Raw genomic sequence first — 18,768 nt, forward strand, 5'->3', positions numbered from 1 at the left:
GCCGCCAGCAGTGGTGGATGTGGGGAGAGAGTTTTGAGCGGACGATTTTGAACGCTATTAAGGTAAATACATTGTTTGTTCTCTATCAAAATCTTTCGTTAGCTAACTATACCTATCAGTAGTTAGTGCCTTCAGTAGTTAGAATCTTTTATTTAGGTGGCATTATTGGCGCTCACTGTATTGCAGTAGTTCGAGTAACGAAGATTTTTGTGAGGTAAATGATTCATGACGTTTAGTGATGATCAGAATAAGTAAAGAGAAAACTGTTTGAGTACGTTGAGTTTTACTCAGCTGTTTGAAAATCTAATAACGTAGAAGTTTACCAGCACTGCCATTCATAAAATTTTGCAAAGGGGAAGTTTCAAATGTCGATCCTTAGCCGAGGATACCTCACTGGAATCTTCTGATTTTTTTCTCGTAGTTTGAGTAAATAGTGTAGTTATTGTTTGTTGCTAGCGCATAATTGTAGAGAGAATTTCCTTTTAGTTGTAGTTTTTCAATGCTGTACAGTAAAACAGTAGTGACATGCTTGTAGATTTGTACCATGTATTTCGCAGCCGCGCTTTCAGTTAATTAGATATTATTTTTAATGCTATGTTAATGTGTTTTCTTATTTTTGCTCTTCAAAATATGTTTTTCTGTGTTATCGTGTGAGATATTGTGACAATAATGGCGTGTGAAAAACGTAACACTAGGCTCCAAAGTAAATTAAGAAATGATAGTGACGACGAGCGTAGCAGATCAGCACCACCATGTAATGAATTAACAAATATTCAGAATAGTAATTTGGTAATTGTGCATAGGGAAATAGACCAGGCAATAAATAATAGTGTAGACAGTGAAACAGCTAGTGAACAGGGTAGTATTATCGATCGATTGGTCCAAACAACTCGCCCCAGGAACCCGAAATAACAGGACACAATCTTGCAAATACCGTAGATTCAGGTTTTGCGTCCTCATCTTTTTCTGAATTAAGTCAAGATATATTTTCTGCTTTTCAAAATACGAATGTTACCGGTGCAAATGAGCTGCCGTAAAGCACAGAGGAACATGTTTCAGACACCAGTGAATTGCTATTACAATTAATGCAACAAATGGGACAAAAGTTAGACACAATGGAACAAACTCAAAAACAATCACAGCAACAAATGGGACAAAAGCTTCAAAAGTTAGACACAATTGAGCAAACGCTTGAACAAACACATGAAGATTTAACTGCTGAGTTACTTAAAATCGAATCGAAATGTCAAAAAGTCTGTAATGACGTAAAAACACAAATTTGTGAGCATTTTCAGCCTATTTTTTCGCGTCATGAAAATGCATTACAGAATCACGAAGCAGCCATAAAAGAACTGCAAGCTATTGTTCATGAAAATCACGACACCTTGCGGGCTAAAATTGACTCAGTTGCATCTACCGATTCGGTTGCGCAACTTGCAAAAATTCATGAAAACTTAAAGGACACAGTAAATACGCTTTTGACACAAATGGACACTCTGGAACTTGGTTCAGAAAGACACATGGAGGAAATCAGCTCATTATCAGAGAAAGTAATCGAACTTTCGCATCAGCTAAATAATTTATTTGCAAGGTAGATGATAATCAGAATGACACAAGACCGGTAGTCTTCACTGACACAGAAGAGTACGAACAAATTAGGAAATTCAGACAAAATCAGAATCAAATTAATACGCAACACAAAAGAGAAATCCGGGAAGTACAAGATCGGTTGGCACCGGTAATGCAAGAATTACATATTTCAGAGGAGACTCGCGCACCGACATGGGGAGAGGGATTCAGAAATAAGGAAAAGTCACAAGTAACAACAAAGGGTATTTCGGAAATTTTGAAAGAAATTGGCAAGGTCCACCAAATTTTGAGATGGTACCGCCGACACGACGTAACAATGACTGATATGCGACTCCCCGAAACGATGAATTTGACTATAAGCTGTTCATTACTACAAGTAAATTAAAAACATTTAAGAATTCCAGCAACGACATTCATCCACAAGAATGGCTTCATCAATTCTCTCATTTTTTCCTCCAAACTGGCCATTAGAGCACAGATTAGAATTTATGTATGGCTATTTGGAAAATGAAACTGCTGTAAGAATGCGTTCGATCATTCGCAATTGTCGCAGTGAAGGAGAATTTTACCATCAAGATCGCGTAAAACATAGCATCATAATGATGAAACACTTCGAGCAATCTGAATTTTCCAGCCCAGTAAAATATTTTGAAGACATGTTGCACAAAAATCAGTATTTGACAAATCCGTACAGTCTGTCAGAACTCATCCGCATTTGCTTAATCAAATTGCCTCAACTTTTAAGACATATTATTTTGGCAGGACGTTGCAAAGATGACATTGAGGCTTTTCAGGGACTCTTACAAGAATTGTAAATTGACAGTGACAATCACGGGATGCGAAACCAGGATCGAAACAATTGCAGGTCATATCCGAAACAATTCTGTGGCGACAGAAATTGGACACAAAAAGGCTATTCTTAAAACGCAAATTGTGACCAAAACAGACACCACCCATGTGACAACCGTTGGCAGAGTAATAATAATCACAGGGAAAGATCACCTCTCCGCAGTAATAACTATGACAGAGACAATCATAGAAACAGACAATACAGGAACCAAAATAATCATTATCAAGGGAGACAGCATAACTTCAGACGCAACGGTCCACCTCGTAGTTATGATTCAGGGAGAAATTCTCCATCACTTAACCGGCAAGAAAGAAACTATGGAAACTACCGACAAGACGACAGATGATATAATCTTAACAACAGACCAGAATTTAACCAGAACTGGCGGGATTCAAACAGGGCAGGGCCCTCTCGACAAGGTGAAATTGTAGAGGTTAGATCTCCTAATCCCAATAACGGCGCGCAACAACGAAGAGACAATAGACAATGATTCGCACCACAGGCAGCCACGTGCACCGGCCAGTCCTGAGGAGAATAACATAGAAGCTAACCTCGAGAAAAATTGCAGTATTCTTTACCGACGTATACTACATGATAATTGCATTAGAGTTGAAACTCTGCATGCTAGGGAGAGTAAAGGTTTACATCACGTTTAACATGTAAAACCATTTATTGAGAGATAATCTGCTTTTTAACTTAGTTTTTGCCATAAAATTTTTCACTTCATGTTACTAGTACACTTTGTCACACTTAGAAACTGTTACCATGCAACAATGTTTTGAACCTAGGGATCTTATTTAAACAGTAATTAAGAACGCATTTTTGTAGTGAACAGACGACACAGTGTTATTGTGTGTTCATTCTTACTTATTCGTTGCACGATTACGTAGCAACTATATCTGTATGACTATGCTCTTTAGTGATGTTTTCTGTACCTTTATATTTGTATTCACATGCTGTAAATTTTATAATTGTATAGACACCAGTTCTTCAAATTAACTTTCATTTCACTGCAAACGTTTTTTGTTGGTCATAGTATATGCACAATATGTGAGAAGTTAAAAAAAAGGACTGTTAGTCCTCACACATGTGTTGACAATTCAGCAAGGGACTGGTTAACAGCATTTCTGGTTCCAAGTACAATCCAAAAAGTTAGTGAGTGCACAAATAGTGGTTCACAGACTTGCTATATTATCCGCAAGACTCTTCAATGGTGATTGTGCACCCGCACGGTCACAATGGATGGCTGCTGCCCATCTCTATAAGGACTACAGTGGGTCTGCACCTTTGATGGCCCACCAATACCATCACCTCTACAAGGGCTACATTGGGTCTACACCTTTGATGGCCCACCAGTACCATAATCTCTATCAGGACTACAGTGGGTCTGCTCTGTGATGACCTACCTACCTACCAATAATCTTCAAAACTTCGACTGCCTCTGCTGTGGGTTTGCCCTGTTGTGGCCCATTACCTGTCTGAATGTCAAGAGATAGCACTGTCTTTCCGTTGGAAGGATGACACTACTTCTTCAAGACTGCATGGAAATCCACTATTTCCATGTGCATTTTCTTTTACTGCTCAGACTTTGTGGAAAAAAAACAGCAATTACTACTGTGATGAATGATCAGGACTGTCTTTATGGACTGTGAGGTCAATTTTTGCTTTTGACCAACAGTGTATCAATAATTGTGTGCATTTGATGTATTTGTTATCGTTAATATAATTTTTTAAACAAATATGTATTGACCACTGCCTGAAACAATTTGTAAAATTTTTTGTGGGGAGCATGGGGGCTATGTAAGTAGGCTGTTAGCGTTTTTTTGTTGGTAACGCCACTTAGTGCTCTGTATGAAAATCGCTGACTGCGCTGTGTGCAATCTGTGGCTGGTTGGACTCATTGTTGGAATATTCGCTTGTGTAGGGGAGTTTGAGTTGAGCTGCCAGCAGTGGTGGATGTGGGGAGAGAGATGCCAGAGTTTTGAGCGGACGATCTGAATGTGTATCCATCAGAAAAAGGAAATTTGTTTAATTGTATGTCGCAAAATTATATATATATATATATATATATATATATATATATATATATATATATATATATATATATACCTTTTGAACGCTATTAAGGTAAATACATTGTTTGTTCTCTATCAAAATCTTTCGTTAGTTAACTATGCCTATCAGTAGTTAGTGCCTTCAGTAGTTAGAATCTTTTATTTAGCTGGCAGTATTGGCGCTCGCTGTATTGCAGTAGTTCGAGTAACGAAGATTTTTGTGAGGTAAGTGATTCATGAAAGGTATAGGTTACTGTTAGTCAGGGCCTTCCTTTTGTAGAGATTATTGAAAGTCAGACTGCGTTGCGCTAAAAATATTGTGTATCAGTTTAGTGATGATCAGAATAAGTAAAGAGAAAACTGTTTGAGTGCGTTGAGTTTTGCTCAGCTGTTTGAAAGTCAAATAACGTAGAAGTTTACCAGCACTGTCATTCATAAAATTTTCAAAGGGGAAGTTTCATAAACTGTATTTGGTCCTTTATTACTCTAACACTACCTGTTTCTTCAGGTGAACATATGATTAAAACATAAGAGTGGAAAAGTTCTGAACCTTTTTCCCAACATTCGTTGCACGTCGAAACAGAACACCGTTAAAATACGGTATTCGTTGGGACAATGCTGCAAAATTTGGCGCTAATGAGCTATGGCAGCAGACGACCGACAAGAGTACCTTTGCTAAAGCACGACGTTGCCTGCAGAGCTTCTCCTGGGCTCACGACTATGTCGACTGGACCCAAAAGGATAGTAAAACTGTGACCTGGTCAGATGTGTCTTGATTTCAGCTGGTAAGAGCTGATGGTAAGGTTAGAGTGTTGCGCAGATCCCAAGACGCCATGGACTAATGCTGTCAACAGGAAAGTCGCCCAACGTGAATCCCATCGAACACTTATGGGACTTAATCGAGAGGTCAGTTCATGCTTAAAATTCTGCACCAATAAGACTTGTGCAATTGTGGACGGCTATAGAGGCAGAATAACTAAATATTTTTTCAAGTAACGTCCAACGACTTCTTGAGTTCTTTTGATTGATGCTTTTTATGGGGTTTTTGGCCTCAGGACAATTAAAAACCAAAACCCATGTGACTGATGCTTTTTATGCAGTTCTTGGCCTCAGGACGATTACGATATCAGGAGGTATTCCATGACTTTTGTTACCTCAGTGTATTTCAATGAGTTTCGTGTCCATCGCCTTCAGGCGAAGTGTCGGGATGTTGATACAAAATCATAGGAATTTCCTGAACTGATGATACGCAGGCTTGAAGTTCCGTTCATACTAGGGATGAGTGTCTCTCTTACGGGATTGGCCTTTGGTGAGCTTGATGATGGCGGCCTCTTCTGTCTGCCACAGGAAGTGTTACTCCCCCAGCAGGTCAGGCGAGTGCGTAATCTGTCTGCCGGACAGTTGTTGGTCCAGGATGTGAGGGGTTTCATCTTCACGTAGAAAAGACGGGCCATCTGTTTGTCTCGCAGCAGAGGGATGCCAGTGTCTTCATGTAAAAGGTGCACGGAATAATGTCTCAGCACGTGCAGTGTTCCAATGTAGGACTCTGTGGTGTTTCCCTCACCATGGCTGTGTACTCTAGCAATGGTCTAATCAGCACCATATACAGTGCAATATCACGATGCAGAGGAGTGTCTACGATGTGCTGAGCAGAAGGTAAAGGGGCGAAGGTAACTTACAGCTCTGCTTGTTGACATATCTGATGTTTGGCAGTCATGTAAGTCGCTGGTCGAAGGCAGCCTGAGATATCTGCTGGTCTTACTCCCTGGAGCACCCATCTTGTTGACTTGTAGCAGATCTAGAGGCAGCGGCTTCCTTGTCAATATGACCCTCTGGCTCTTCGTGGCATTGCACTTCAGCCGCCACCTGGTCGACCAGGTGCCCAAGGCGTCACAGTCAAGTTGTAGAGGACGTCTCATCACGTCATCGTTAATGCTACGCTTGACTAGCGCAGAGTCTTCGAGTTAAAGCCCCAACTGCACACGATACCATCGGAGCATCCACTATGTATAACGAGTGCAGTATGGGGTGGGCACCTACCCTTGAGGCGCTCCTGCACCTATCTGCCACTGCGTCGACGTCCTGTCATCTGAACAGATCTGGAAGCACCACCTGGCAAGGTAGGAGCGGAGAAGTATCCCATGCACCAAGAGTTAGTGCATGAGGCTTTCGTCAAGGGCCCTGGAGATTTCGAGCAGAGCCATCCATGGTTACTTGTGTGTCTCCAGATCTGGCTTAGCTCGCTCCACAAGTCACAACTGATAAACCCGAACTGTTTGTCGAGGATGATGGCTTCTTTCGTGATTTGACACAGTAGCCTCCTGCACATAGCTTCTCGAATATCTTTGAGAGGGATGGAGTAGGTTAATGGTAATTTGCTGCCACGTAGACTCCTTCTGGCGGACGACACAGTAGAAGGTTGTCAACACCATCTCTGCCTCCCACCTTTTTGGTATTCAGTGACTACAATTGCTCAGCTACCTCTTCTTCAGAAACGAAGTTGTTGTCCTCTGTACTGGATGCCAGGAGCGTGGGCAGCTCCTCCTTCATCAGAATGAAGTTGGGCGTGAACGTATCTGCCTGCATGCTCGCTTCTTTGTCTGGGTTATGTACGAGTTCCTGGCTGACCTACAGCAGAGGGATGTGTTGCCATCAGCACAGGAAATTTTTGGCTACTCACCAGGCGCTGCTATCATCAGAATTTAATATTGCCACCAGGTCAGCCCAGTTTCACGTTCTTTATTCTTCGACCACCGCCTTAATTCCGCTCCTAGTCCGATATAGGTGACGTTTCATATTGGACCGGTAGGTGAGCAGTGACTCCCGGAATATTTTGCTCTTCTCCCAGGTCGCCTCTGTGACGTGAGGCGGAAGTTGTCAAGAGGAATCTTGCAGCTGTTGCAGGCGTCTCAGGGTGGCCAAGTCGGCCACTTACGGCAGATGATAGTTGTAGGATGCCAGTGCCTAATCAGCTCCTGTAGCATCTGGGTCTGGTGCATCCTAGAGCAATTCAAGAACTTCTCCTCTGAAGCACTCACCATCCATGCATTGGTGTGGTGGGCGGGCAGCGCTGTGCTTATGATGTCTATGTCGTAGATCGTCTACAGGCGATCGGTCCCATTGCACTGTGGCGGACATTAATTGGCCGACGCCTTTGAAGAGGACGACGTCGAGCTGTCCTCTGCTGGGGTATTTAGTATTTTCATATGACCCCAGGACGATATCGTCGTTTCTCTTGGCAGAAGGCTGCTGAGTGTTTGAAAAATTTCAAATGGCCCTGAGCACTATGGGACTTAACATCTGAGGCCATCAGTCTCCTAGAACTTAGAACTACTTAAACCTAGCTAATCTAAGGACATCACACACATCCATGCCCGAGGCAGGATTCGAACCTCCGGCCGTAGACCGTAGCGATCGCGCGGTTCCAGACTGAAGCGCCTAGAACCGCTCGGCCACACCGACCTGCTGCTGGGTGTTCGTGAGGTGTGAACTCCCCACTGTGTGTTCTTTGCATTAAAATCGCCCATAATGAAAAGTAACACCTGGTGATGCCATAGCTAGTTCAGGAAGAAGATGGTGGCGCCCCCGCTTACCGTCAATCTGTAATTGTGGATGCAACTGCAATTTGTCGCCTGCACGTTGACGTCTGTTTTTAGACGAGATTTGCACACATGACAGATATCGACGGTCCCTTCTAGTAGGAAATGGTGCAACCCACCCTACTGGCGGCAAAGACCGTTAGCTTTAAAGGAGCAAACAAAGAGGAGGCAAATGTTGCGGTTATCGAGAGTGGGTCCCTGAAGTGACAGTAGCGTCCTAGAGGGCCGCCATGGTGGCACTTACAAGTACTGACAGTTTCTATAGAAGTTGGTATAGTGATCGCAGAAACGAGTGGAGTTCGCCAGCTATTCTCTCGGTGCAGGAGCGGTCATGGGGGGTGACTTCCGATGCTGGATCGACTGGCTGCATCTGTGCGGCTCTCTGTGGGTTCTGCGGCTGCATAATGTGGGTAGTAGGTCCTTCCTGACCTGTAGTACATCTGAGCGGGCTGCCACGCCAACTTCTGTAACTGGTGGTGCTTTGGCCATTGTAGTCTTCTGCTGGGCCGGGCCTGGTGTTCCTGGCCGCTGTTGATGGGAGGGGGCAGACGCCACTTTCTTTTCGGCTTTGGCGAGGCTGCCGCTTGGCTGTGTTTTTCTTGTTGGTGTTGCGTTTCTTTGCTGCTTATTACGCTTTTTGAAGTCACTGCAGCCTCTGTACCTCGCAACACGTGAGTTGCTACTTTTGCAACACTGTTGTGTGTTTTCATTCTCTCTGGTATGGACCTGCACACTTCTCACAGCAGGCCCGTACCTTGTAGCACAACATGTTCGAGACCCCAGCACGTGTAACATTGAGCCCTCCCCCCCTACACTATACTTTCCTCCCCTATATCTGGAACAGCTCTATGGTCACTCGCACCTGCACGATGGACTGCAACTGCAAGAACTTCGTATTTTCTGTGTTGTCGACCACACGATGAGGAACAGGAAAAACGATGAGGAACACGTCCCTGGGCATCCTGGGCAACTCCATGAGATCTTCTGAGTAGACGCCGTAGCCCAGATCCTCCAGGTCTGCCTCGTGGTAGACGGGTGTCATCTCCATCGAATTTTTTAGGTCATCTGAGTTATGGGTATAACAGTGGACACCCTTTTGTCCAACAGATCCTGTAGCCGACATTGCTGCTAGGTCATCTCTGGCAACACAGATAGAAGTTAGTGTGGCTATCCCCTTTACCTTCCTCTGGAAGTGTCTGAGTGCCCCGGTAGATGTTACGACGTGTGGGTCAATGTTTCAGCCTCTGCAACATCACCAGGCATCACAGTGTTGTAGTTTGCCATCTGCAGTGGTCACACTTACTCTAGCACTATGACTGCCTTTCGAATGTGTTTCTACTTGGGGATGACAAATCCATCATCTTCTCTCTGGTGGGCAGTAACCTTCTGCTGCGCCTTCCTCTTGGTCCAGTGCTTAAGCAGGGTGGACTGTGGCGAGGAATCGTCCTCATCAGTGGCTGTAGGACGCTTTCTTGACAACTGGGCATCCTCAACATTCTTTTCTTGTGATGTACAGTTGGGGAGAATTCCCATCAGGTTGACTTCTGGAATCGCAGAAACGTCTTGAGTACACATTGGGTGTGGTGGTAGATGGCTGCCAATTCCAGATGTTTGTGACAACCATCTCGTGAAGCTGCCCACGCGTGGCAGGATGGTGAACATCAGCAGTGTATGTCGATCAGGCGTTGAGTACGCACAATTGTGGCTGCATCAATTGTTCGACACTGCAATCTCCTCTTTCATTCAACAGCCAGTCCACAACACTTGCCGGCTGCTGTGGTCCAGCAGTTCTAGGCGCTTCAGTCACGAACCACGCCGCTGCTACGGTCACAGGTTCGAATCCTGCCTCAGGAATGGATGTGTATGATGTCCTTAGGTTTAAGTAGTTGTAAGTCTAGGGGACTGATGACCTCAGATGTTAAGTCCCATAGTGTTTAGAGCCATTTGAACCATTTTTGAACCATAACCCTTGGAGAGCCTCAAAGAGCAGGTCCCACTGGATGGCAATCCGCCACATCCTTTACTTCATCACAGTGATCTGCCCTGAAACACGAACGACATGAGGTGACATGAATAACGTATCAGGATACCGATACGAATGCCGATATGACAGACTTTCCCTTTTTCTGATCTGTGTAGGAGTTTGTGCATATACTTGCAGATCCTTCTGTTTCTGTTGGGTTGGTGTTGATGTTACCTAATTTGCTGAATTGTCGTTGTGTCAACTGAAACAAGAAAAACATGTTTGCTACGAAGCTAGCGGTGACTGGCTCTCTTTCTCTCTGTTATCCAATCTTCTGACACACTACATGCCACTAATCTTCATCGTGAAGACAGGATGTGAAGTGATAAGTCTCAGTTCCTTCTTGGTGAAAAGACCGTAAAGGATACCTTGAGAGCCATCGAAATCGAATGGCTTGTTAGGCAGGGAAGGTTTAGGAAATTCATAAAGGCTGAAGGAATAGGTATTATCAAGGTGGGGATAGGTGCTGTTGCGAAGCGACTTGGCAATCTTCATTGGGACAGCTGCATGCTACTCTCATCTGGGAACTGCCATCCATGTTTCTCCATCATCACAGCCTCTTCCTGTGAGGCTTCCGCAGTAGATATCTCTTCAATCTCTTGTTCTTGTACCTGCTGCAGCAGGCGTTTCCAATTCCATGGGCACCAACTAGGTTTCTGCTGGGAGTGTACACCCTGGCCTTCCGCCCCATTAGTGAAGGAGTGGCAGGGACGGACATCTCCTCCTTGGCGGCGACCAGCTCATTCCACAGCTGTAGCAGGTGGCGGTGGATAGCGACGAGCTCGTTCTACATGGTGGCTCTCTCTGCCACTGTTGCGACTATGAGGGCGGCCACTGCGTCATCTGTGGCGGTATGTGCCCTGTCACTTACGTCATCTCCGAGGCGCCTGTGTCCACTTCCACTCTTGGATTGGGGGATCGGGGGGGAGGGGGGGGGGCGTCACCGTGTCGCCTGGGACCGCCTCTTCGTGTGTGGGGGCCTTTTCTGCTTCTTCCAGTCCTTAAAGTAGCTGCAGCTGCGGAAGTTGGCAGCGTGAGCGCCATTGCAGTTCACGCAAGTGGCTGCAATGTTTCTCTGTTCGTCACAGTTACGTGTATCGTGCAACTTAGCGCAGATCAGGCATGCAACTGTGCTTTTGCAAGTCCTAATTACATGACCCACATTCTAGCTCTTCTAGCACTATGGGCCTTCTTCTTCATCTTCTTCTTGCCATCGCTGTCGTTCTCGGCAGCCTTCAGCAGGAACTCAACCACAGCAGAGATCTTGCTTCCCTTTCCACGTCTGACCATGTTCAGATATGTAGGTGAACGAAACGAGCGATAGCAGCAACGAAGCGACCCATTGCGAGTTGAGCAGCAGACTGTGTCAGGATGCCTTGTTCTGTGTATCTATATAGCCGCTGGAACCACTGACCACTTCTGTAGAAGGTGGGAGGAGGGGATTACGCCAGTGCCGGGGGAAAGCTGGGTGGCCTTGGTGCAGGTGTCGAGTCGTGGTTTCTGCCATTCTGTCTGCGGACGCTGCCGCCTTCATCACGGAACATTCCTGTTGTATTATCGCAACTGCAGAATCCCAAACTGTGCTGAAATTCGCTATCCCAGTTTATGACATTGTTTTGCTGACGTGTTTCCATTGTTCTTTGACAACCGAGTCCCAAAACCCATTAGTGCAGCATAAGACTCTCGTTTACTCAAAACCAGGATTTGTTCCTCGTTGATGCTGTGCTCTTCCAACGCGAATTTCTATATCTCCCCTACCCGAACGTCTTTGTCCTCCCAATACACTGCATACGACATTCACACTCAGTACTGTAAAAACCCGGCGTTTGCTGTCTTGGCGGTCTTTGGTCGAACCAAGAATGGCCTTAACCTTCCGAAATACGTGCTTCTCAGTTATTCTAGCGATTTTGGCTGTTGGCGGCCCCACACACAGCAGGAACGCCTCTTGTTTGGATTCTTCTCTTATCAGTCTGTAAGGTTCATCTTATTTACATCTCGTCGTAACCGTTTATTCAGTAAGTTTCCTGCGGATGCTGTAACTCATTCGGCAAGCTCTGTCCCAGATGGTCCTTGCTTAATGTACTAAGGTGGTCAGTATCGAGTTCCATTGCGCTGAGTGGTGGCAACCCAGAGCGTTAAGGTGACTGAGTGTTCAATCGTGCTCTCTGGATTTCTCTTGATCGAAATGTCCATGAAGGGTAGGCTTCTGTTCCTTTCTATCTCCACAGTTAACTTGATGCTATCGTGTATGTTATTGACGTGACATAGGGACTTATGCTGGTTTTCTCTGCCGGGTGGCCACACCACAAATGTGTTATCTACGTAACGCCTTTGGCTTTAGCTGAGTGATATTCAGTGATACGTCCTCTTAGTGCTCTACATATACCTTATCAATACTCAGAGCTAAGGGGGACCCCATGGAAACTCCATTTGCTCTCAGAATTTTCCACCACAATTTGAAATAGGAGGTAGTTAGTGCATGTCTAAAGAATTTGACTGTAACCTCATCAAAGTGTCCCTCGTGAAGAGAAGGAATCGTCCAGCAGCGCCTGGGTGAAAAACGGCGTGACATCAGAATTGACCAGTAGGTCCTTCTCAACGAAGTGTAACGTTGAAGTACCTTCACAAATTCTGTCGAGTTCTTAATGTTGTGTGAACAGCGATGCATGAGCTAGATATTTGGCTGTCCTGTTTGTCGGCGAGTGTATAATATTCATAATAGTCTGCAGCAAAACCTCGTCCTTATGGACTTTCCTTATACCTTAGTGCTCGCAGCTGCACCATCAAGCACAACGCAGCTCGGTACTTACCAGCTTAGTATATAGAGCAAGATCCATCTATGACAAGCAAAGCTTGCCGAATGAGTTACAGCTTCTGTTGAAAACTTTCCACAAAAACGATTACAACGAGACACAGAAAAGACTTGCCTTAAAGATTGATAACAGAAGGGAGCACAAAGTATAAGAAGGAAAAGCCATAAGTGTGGCTTTCCTGTCGAGCCGCCAACAGCCAAAATCACAAGAACAGTGGACAAGCACCAATTAAAGATAATTTTCTACGCATCGCAGAAGATTAAGGACCTGCTTGGCTCGACCAAAGACCACCTGGGACTACAGACGCGAGGCGTTTACAGTACATCGGACAGACACAGAGATGCATCTCACAGCGCCCCACAGAACATATCATAAACTTTCGACTAGGGCAGACAGAAAAGTCCACAGTGGCAGAGCATAGCATCAACGAGGGGAACATCTTCAATTTTGAACAAACGAAGAGGATATGCAGCACCAACAGATTCTGGGTTTCAATTGTCAAAGTGGCAGTAGAAGTACGTCTGCACAACAGTCTCATAAACCAGGATAGGGAATTTTAACCCAACAGAGCACGGGATTCCACAGTTGTGAAGACAGGAACGCTCTGTGTCGAAAGCGGCAGCGTCCGCTGACGGAATGGACAGACAAGATGACTCGAAACCCTCAACAGGGCCGCGCCGCGTTCCCCCACCACCGAAAATGCCGCGATCCCCCACCACCACTGACGCAGCATCCTCTTCCGGAACCGCGGAAGTGGTTAGTGGTCCAGCGACTATACAGGGTGGACCAACGCTATGGACTGATTGATGAGAGCATACAGAACGAGAAAGGTCTAATGAACTTGGGTGTAGAAGTGCATGGTTTCCATGATAGAGGCCATTTGTTCAATCAGACTTTGTTACAGAGACTGCAGCCTAATACGCACCGTACCAAGCAGCCACAGTTACAGTATGCATGGTTACCCCATAGAGGATGGTACCGTTCCTCGTACGTCACGCCCTAGCCCCCTCTCCTGCCGTAGTAAAATTGTGCCAGATTCACTTCTTTTGCTGACTCACCTTGTAGCGGACATGATACACAATGGTTCACTATCCGAAGCGAAATTTTGCCGACGTGGTGCTTACTTATGCAAAGCCAAATGAAAAGGGCAGTGGGCAGCAAGAAGGCCTATCCCCGCCGACAACATCCACAGCATTCAATGTTTGCAACAGTTTTTCGCCGTCTGAAGAACGCACCCAAAATGTTTGGAGACCAGACTTGCAGGAAAATGTGATTAGTACTGGAACAAGGCGGATTCGGCGACAAAGTACCAAGATGGCGGCCGCGGCGTCATAGACACACACCCTGTGACGTTAATCAAGAGGGCAGCCGTGATGTCACAGACACACCCCCTGTGACGTCAATCAAGATGACTGTCATGACGTCACAGACACACACACACACACACACACACACACACACACACCCCTGTGACGTCAATCAAGATGGCGGATTTTTTAGGGAAGTTTGAATTTTGGTGGGAAGAAGGTCAGTGGGACTGCCTCCACTAACATAACCCCCACCCTGAGAAAAATGGCGGCAAGTTCAAATTCCAGTACGGTAATGGAGTGAAAAAAGGACTTGTCTTTATTATTTAACCAATTTCAAGCAAGTGTTTTCGCCACTGGGCCTGGACTGCAAATGGCTTCGTTCATATCGGTGCCAGCAGAGGGCGTCACCGTGATGTCAGGTCATGACGCAACTACTGTCGTTCAAGACGGCTGCACCCGATGTATCCGCCACGAGCTCCAGAGCCCGACTGGCTTAGTTCATATCGGTGCCACCAGAGGATGCCACCACGACCTCGGGTGATAACACAAGTACCGGTATTCTAGATGGCCGTATACAGTGTGTTCACTGTGAGCTCCAGAGCCTAACTGGCTTAGTTCATATCATGGCGACCAGAGAACGCTATTGTGACGTCAGTTGATGACACAAGATCGCTCTTTCTCGCGCCGTGCCACCGGCCCACACACGTCCGACTGCTTACATCAAACACCCTCGGCTGCCACCTCCATACACGCGCAGTACATAGTCTTTTGTAAATATTCTAACTAAACTAATACCCTATGTACTGAATTCCATTTCAATTTTAATAATATCCAATAAGTCAATTTAAAATTTCAATATTCAGTTATCAAATGAGAAGTGCGACATTTTCCCACTATCAGTGCGGTGTTCATTCATGACATATAACCCCTCCCCCTCACCCCTAGAGCGCTGCACTCCTTTTGGCTGCTACAGTAGTCACGTGATTCGATTTCATTGAACCTAGGACTTGGAATCAATTTTCACCAATGCCACACCCGCCTGGAGTTGGAATCAATTAGTTAAAGTCTCAATCCAGCACCACGCCTCCTTACCGACCCATGTTGGCGGGCTAACGTGTACTAGCCTGCACTAATGGGCACTAACCTGTACCAACGTGCACAGCGCATGACTTCATCCAAGATGGTGGGAAAACAGATCTGAACACAAGTCTTTGTTTTGCAGGGCTTGTGTCCACAACGAGGTTTACTGTCCAACTGACAAAGTACACATTACTGCCATCAGATCGTACTGTCATCCCTCCTATGACCTAATCTCAGAGTGTGGTCTGTAGGGGCGAGAATTATGCTAAAGTTACTCACGCTGTGCTAGGCTGCTGGGGAGAGTAAGGAAGGAGTCCACTCTATTTACTTTCGGACATTTTATTTAGATATCTAATGTAACAAAACAATCTCCATCTTTTCCTTGCGCTCACAATACACACTCTACAGACACGCAAACAACTTCCAGTTTACGAAAATAATTTAATTACAGACATTCATACTCCTAAATAATTCAGCACAGTTATGTCTAGGCACGCTCAGTACACGTAAACTGTTCAGATAACTCATAGTACGGCCTACAGACCTGCTCGCGAAATAATGCAATCAACGCACGCAAGCACCCTCCACCACACCCTGTCCACAGCCCCAACCATGTGGTGCAGCCGTCAGCTGTCAAACCAAGCACAGGCCCCACGCCAGGGCCCGCAAGCGGCCACATCTGATTCATACTTCATTTCTGAGAAATTCCTAACCAAATACATGTTCACCTACACACACGTGTGGACATGATCGGGCGGGAGAGCAACCGCGAGCTGCAGCCGAACGCAGGCCAAAGTTGTATGTAGGCGCCGTTAATGACCGTGGCTCCAAGCAGAGCCGCGCGCGTTCGGCGTTCCTCGCTACACTCACTCTAACTGCGGTCCGGCGAAGACGCTGCAGAACTCCATTCCACAACAGCAGCACCTGTTTTCTCTTTAGCGATTCTAACGGACCGTACGTCATGTTTGACTGACGCTTCACCGCCCATAGCTACATACCATCGCAAACGCATCTAGTTATCAATCCTATACTCAAGTCACATTGCTATCTAAAATAATAACCAAGTCTAACTCTACTAAATTTCATAGCCCCCCCAGAAATACTTAACGTGCTCTTTTGTACTAGTTTTCATCTTCTGCTTTTATGCATGGAGTTTCATGCCCTAACAGAACCTCGTTACGAAAATAACGTACAAAAATGTCCAATGCAGTCTTCCTCATGGACCTAGCGAGATACTCACCCCATCACGTGATACCCGTCATGCTCTCAACACACGCAAATGTTCGCACAGCCGTGTACAGACCTCTGTATCCCAGCACAAAGCCGGCCGGTCTGGCCGTGCGGTTCTAGGCGATTCAGTCTGGAACCGCCTGACCGCTACGGTCGTAGGTTCGAATCCTGCCTCGGGCATGGATGTGTGTGCTGTCCTTAGGTTAGTTAGGTTTAATTAGTTCCAAGTTCTAGGCGACTGATGACCTCAGAAGTTAAGTCGCATAGTGCTCAGAGTCATTTGAACCATTTTTTTTTTTTTAACCCAGCACAAATGATGGAGCATTCTCATTTGCTCTCATCGAATTTACACGCCGAATTACTTATGCAGCCGGTATCGAAGCACAATCCTCCTATTCTTTCTCGTGCTTTCAGCCGTTATATTACACAGATCGCTAAATTGCGTTCACAGTTAAACACGCAAAGTTTTCTCCCCATTATCAAATACAATCTAGACTCACAAGAATATTGCAAGCCAGTAAAACATTTACCACTGTAACTACAATTAAATATTACTATTCCTGCTACAGTCTGACACCAATCAATTTACACGTAATCTCTTCTCTTGACCACTGTACTTCAGTATTTATAGCGAATATAATTTTCCACTTAAAAATTTATACTCGAACCCTCGTCCTTATCAACTGCTCAACCTATACGTCCCTCACGACAGGACACACAGTCATCCTCTCTAGTCGTGCCATAACATGAACAATACTATCTTTACAATGCAATATATATGTTACAGTGAAACACGGAAATCTGGAGAATGTCGACTTTCGCCGGTGAATGTCAACATTCACATAGTCGCTTAGTGTATGTCCGAAATATTTGCTGAATACCCTTATTTCTGACTTACACCGGTAAATGTTGACATTGGAGGCAGTTTTGTCACTCGTTTCTTTATAAGCCAACCATGATTCCAGAGTTTTTGTCATCCATCCTATTCACAGATGAGGCCATCTTTTTGCGAAGTGGTATCTTCAACTTTCGTAACAGCCATCTGTGGGATATTGTGCAGAACGCTCAGGGTATGGTGACAACGAATCATCAATATTGGTGCACCTGGAATGTATGGGTTGAGATAGTTGGCGAGCATATTTTGGGACCAGTGTTCCTTCAACGACACCTAATAGGCCAAGCTTCTGACATTCCACGCCCCGACTCGTAGAACGTTATCCTTTCGTTGATTATTCAATCTTTTTCTCATGGTAACTCCCCGTTGGCAATCCCCACCCATATATCCGAATGGGGGACTATTCCAGAATCTTTTGCCAATGGAGAGATCATCATGACACTTCTTCAGTTACAGGCCACATGTCCTGTGGATACACGTGCAGTGGCTTCCATTGCCTTCTGCATGCTCATGCCGTTGATCATTGCTGATTCTTCCTCCTTTAGGAATAGTTTCTCGCCCCTAGGACAAGAGAGTGCCCTGAACCTCGGTCCGCTCCTCCGCCCTCTTTGACGAGGCCATCTTTGACAAGGCCTACATTGCTGAAAGGAGCATCCACATGAGAGCAGACGACGGGTTGTACACGGAGAAGCACTTGCAGGGGTGCCCCAGGGGTAGGCGCTCGGCCCCTTGCTATACTCCCTGTACATTGCCGACCCGCCATGGGTGGCACGCTTTGAGTTGGCTCTTTATACCGACGGTACAGCGCTGTTCACACGCAGCGTAAATGTTCAGAGGATGAGACGCTGCCTCGAGCTTGAGTGCAACTCACAGCTGACGAAGTGACGCCTCAAATTCAACGCAGACAAGAGCCAGGCTTTATCCGAAGCGTGCCGCCTCTAGATCTGCCACCTGTCAACATCTTGGGAGGCTCCATCCTACAGGCAATGACTGCAAAAACCCTCGGGGTGATCCTCGATCAGTGTCTCACCTGGGCGCAGCTTATATGTAATTTCAAAAGCAGAGCAGTCATAGGTATCTCCACTCCACGGAATTACGATCTACCTAATCCTAGTCAGATCATTACTGGAGTATGCGGCCACGGGTTGGGGAAAAGCTGCCAACAAGCACATCGAAGCACTGCAGTCGGTGCTTATTCTGGCTCTTATGCTCGTTTTGCATCTTCTCATGCTGTATTCAACTTGTCTGCTGCGCGAAGACAGACATATCGCGCTGCTGCGGGGCACATTCCGGCAGGCTGCTCGTGCTTTCTACGAGAAGTCAG

This window comes from Schistocerca americana, chromosome 1, assembly GCF_021461395.2.
Source record: "Schistocerca americana isolate TAMUIC-IGC-003095 chromosome 1, iqSchAmer2.1, whole genome shotgun sequence".
In the NCBI taxonomy this organism is placed as follows: Eukaryota; Metazoa; Arthropoda; class Insecta; order Orthoptera; family Acrididae; genus Schistocerca; species Schistocerca americana.